Source organism: Camelus ferus, chromosome 33 (assembly GCF_009834535.1).
Source record: "Camelus ferus isolate YT-003-E chromosome 33, BCGSAC_Cfer_1.0, whole genome shotgun sequence".
Lineage (NCBI taxonomy): Eukaryota > Metazoa > Chordata > Mammalia > Artiodactyla > Camelidae > Camelus > Camelus ferus.
Genome location: NC_045728.1, coordinates 18,224,281 through 18,228,647, shown reverse-complemented (window position 1 = coordinate 18,228,647; position 4,367 = coordinate 18,224,281). Strand labels below are relative to the sequence as shown.

At 40.3% G+C, this 4,367-nt stretch overlaps 1 pseudogene; it reads left to right on the top strand.

The window, feature by feature from the left end:
- Window positions 1-245: 245 nt before the first annotated feature.
- Window positions 246-2,735, top strand: LOC102514256 (annotated as a pseudogene).
- Window positions 2,736-4,367: the final 1,632 nt, after the last annotated feature.

Genomic DNA, 4,367 nt, shown 5'->3' with positions numbered 1-4,367 from the left:
GCATAGGCATTACGATTGCTGCTTTATAGATAAATAAACTGAGGCTTGGGAATTTAAGTAGCTAACTGAAGGTCACACAGCAGAGACTGGCAAACGCAGGATGCAAACATAGGTATATTTTATGTGGATATTTCTGATTCCACATTCTGTGCTCCTTCCTAGGGCATCTTAGTTACCATTAGATCCATTTTACAGATAGGAGAACCAATAATTATATCTTCTCTCCTTTGACAAGTAAGAAAACAGCAGCTCAGAAAATTAAGCATCTTCCCAAAGTCACATAATTGGTTGATGCCACAGAATTCAAACCTACTTTTTCACAGTGGATTTGCCTCCAGAACACAGGTGCTATGATTAAATCTAAGTCAAAGTGAGGAGGGAAAAGATTCATATCAACATTGTCATCACTGGACACACAGATTAGAGCAAGTCTACCAACTCTGGCCATCTGATCTAAAGATATGATGGAATCAACAAATGAACCAAAAAAACAAGTTGAGAAGGAGGCTGCTGATATGGGAAAGGACTCCAGGTATGCCTGGGTCTCAGATAAACTGAAAGCTGAACGTGGGCATGGTGTCACTACTGATATTTCCTTTAGAAATTCAAGACCAGCAAGTAGTATGTGACTGTCACTGATGCCCCAGGACCCAGAGACAATCAAAAACATGACTGTACGCAGAGCTCAGGCTGACTGTGCTCTCCTGGTTGGTCTTGGTGAGACTGAAGCAGGTATCTCCAAGAACGGGAAGACACGTGAGGGTCTTCTGGCTTACAGACTAGGGGTGAAATAGCTAAGTGGTGTTAACAGAATGGATTCCACTGAGCCACCCTACAGCCAAAAGAGATGGGAGGAAATCATTAAAGAAGTCTGCACCTACACTAAGAAAGTTATCTAAACCTCAACACAGTAGCATTTTCTGGTTAGACATGACCATGTGTATAGTGACAACATGCTGGAGCCAAGTGCAAACACGCTTTGATTCAAGGGATGGAAAGTCCCCATAAAGATGGCAAGGTCAGTGGAACCACACTGCATGAAGCTCTGGGTTGCATCCTGCCACCAACTCTTCCGACTGACAAGCCCTTGGCATCTTCCCCTCCAGGAGGCCTACAAAATTGGTAGTATTAGCACTGTCCCTGCAAAGACTGATGTTACCAAACTCAGCATAATAGACACCTTGGCTCTAGTCAATGTCACAAGTGAAGTCTGTTGAAATGCATTACAAAGCTTTGAGTGAAGCTCATCCTAGGGACAAGGTGGGCATCAACGTCAAGAATGTGCCTGCCAAAGTTGTTCACTGTGGCACCGTGGCTGGTGACAACAAAAGTGACCCATCAGTGGAAGCAGCAGGCTTCCCAGCTCAGGGGATTATCCTGAACCACCAAGGCCAAATCAATGCAGCCTACACACCCGTGAGGGATTGACACACAGCTCATGTTTGCTTGCAAGTTTGCTGAGCTGAAGAAGAAAATTGATTGTTATTCTGAAAAGAAGCTGGAGGATGGCCCCAAATTCTGTAAATCTGATGATGCTGCCATGATCTAAAGGGGTCCTGACAAGCCCATATGTGTTGAGAGCTTTCCTGAGGACCCTCCTCTGGGTCGTATTGCTGTTCAGACAGTTGCCATGGGGGTCATCAAAGCTGTGGATGGGAAGGCAACAGAAGCTGGGAAGGTCACCAAGTCTACCCAGAAAGTTCAGAAAGCTAAGTGAAGGGGGAGAGGTATAGCTCAGTGGTAGAACTCATGCTTATCATGTGCAAGGTCATGGGTTCGATTCCCAGTATCTCCATTAAATAAAAAATAATAGTGATAATAAATAAATACAATTAATAAATATTGCCTCCTCCTCAAAAATAAACAAAACTTAAAAGAAAATATTTCTTTTAAAAGAAGAAAGCTAAGTGAATAATATCCCAGTCTTAGTCAGTGGAAGAATTGTTTGTTTCTGTCGACCCTTTAAGTTTAATGGTAAAAGACTAGTTAACGACCTGCATCATAAAACCTTCAGAAGGAAAGGAAAAGGTTGTGGATCATTTGTTTCGTGTGTGTATGGCAGTTTCATTAGTCTTTAAAATCAGGACATTTTAATGGAAACACCTTGACCAAAAATCTATCACAGAATTTTAAGACCCATGAAAACAAAGTTTAATGAGAAACCTGTGTCTTTTTTTGGGCAAGACTGTAAATTCCTATAGTCTTATTTAGGTAAAAGATATAAGTAAGAGTCATCCATAGTCTATTTTTGGTGTTCCATCCTTTGACATCAAAATTTGATAATTCTGGGTTAATTTTGTTTTCTTGGTGGGAATTTTGGGTTTTTTCACCTTGTCTAAGAGGAAGAATCATCTCTGTTTTTTTGAGGACACAGTGAAAAGCTGTGGGAGTCTGTTGGTTGCAACCCCTTAGGTTAGGACAGACAAGCAAAATAGTATTTTTGTTTGTAGATGAGCTCTTGTAAGAAGATCAAATTCTGTAATATTGAAGTCCATGTGTTACATACAACATTTTGTGTAGTTATATCAACATTGAGTAAATTTGTTGGTATAATCTCAAATTTTAGTTTCACAGTTATTGGAATGTGCATTCTCACATTTACAAACATTGAAGTAGTTTAAAGGACCTATTATTAAGTAGTAATCACTGCCCTGCTAGAGTTCATTGTATCTAGAGTCTAGAAAAATAAAGCTATTGAGAAAATAAAGCTACTTGAAGAAAAATAAAGAATTCAAACTCAGAACTTCTAATGTCTTCTCCAGGATTCTTTTCATTCTGCAAAACTGTAACATTCTATTAAGTCCAGTGTTTATCCTTTTTAATGCCATTTGTAACCTTTGCTTACCAGATACTGCTTAATCTAGATTACATTCAGGGTCACCCTGCTTCTTAAAGCCTAGACAAGACTGGTTTCCACCAACACACCTTGTGTTGAAAGTCCAAATCTCCCTCCAAGATTTCTGTCTATTCCTGGGGACTTCATGTTCTCACGACCACCTCCTGCTTCAATGGACTTCTTGTTCTCCACTTGGCATCTCGCAACTTCTTCTTTATTGTCTGGGTTCTTGAGCTACCTTCCTTCCTTTTAAACACAAACAAACAAAATTGTGCACACAGAGCCTTTGTGTAGCAGATTTTACAAAAAGTTTGGGGAAATGAAGACATAGAGGAGTTTGCTCTGCCAACCCATAGCAATTAGAATTGAATAATAGTCATCTTGTTCAAGAAATTCTTAGGCTATTTTCCCGTGTGGTTCAGCCATCCTCTCTCCTTTCTGTCCCCTTCTGCCACCAACAACTTTTTTTTTTACTGCAAAGTTAATTCTGCCCTCCATTGGTTCTGCTCCCACTCTGAATCTGTGGTGGGCTTGTTTTTTCATAACTCAAATATTCCAAGGTATTTTCTGCTTTTAAGACCACTTACTCCCAGCAGAAATTCTGCTATCAATGTTTAAAAAAGCAAAATAATTTTTTAAACCATCCACACTATACGACGTGTTCAAAGGAGTACACAGGGAAGAAAATCTAGTCGTAAAGAGTGGCTAAGATGTGTATTGAACTAATCCGCAAAGCAGCAGTAGGTACCATGTGCAGAGTAGCATGACCATGGGTTGATCACTGGGAAATCCCTCTTGAGGAAGTATTTTTTTTCTCATAAAGGTGCCTTTTAATTGACCACTGGAACAGCCATTTGTCCTACTCAAGCACCCAAGACACTCCCCTAACCCAGAGACTCTGAGTCACTTAAGGTGTTTCCTAGTGCTTATGTTTTATGAATAAAAGGAAAAATGTCAAATACCACCAATGTCTTGGTAGCTGAGATATTTAGATTTAAAGAAAGTTAGATGCAGAAAAGGATCCTCCTATTTTGATTGATCTAGCATCGAATAGGGAAAGAAATGCACATGACTCAGAGCCCCCTTGAGCCTCACCAGCCTCTGAAAACAATGAGATCACACGATATTTAACAGTTCAGTCTCTACAACACGCCCACCTTCCCCTGGGGCCCCCCAGCCTCCTGTCCTGAACGATTACAAGGAAGGCCAACACAACAGAAATTCAGCTAATACAACGATGAAAATTAAATTGCTTACAATTACAGGGAGGAAAGGTGTCTGAAGGCTGAAGAAGAGTTAGTAACTCTAGCAGGATGACCATGAGCAAAATGGCCCACTTGAAGTTTAAGTCACCTATGTCGTTTTCTGAGCTTGAGTCACCAAGCCTCAAAGGTAACAGCTTCTAAATGTCCATCTGTTTCATCTATTTTAGTTTTATTCTAAGGTTATCTGGGGTTTCCATTTCTGACCAATGGAAAAGTATGGACACTCAGAAAGCAACTGACTTTGGGAATGGAAATCGGTTTAAGTT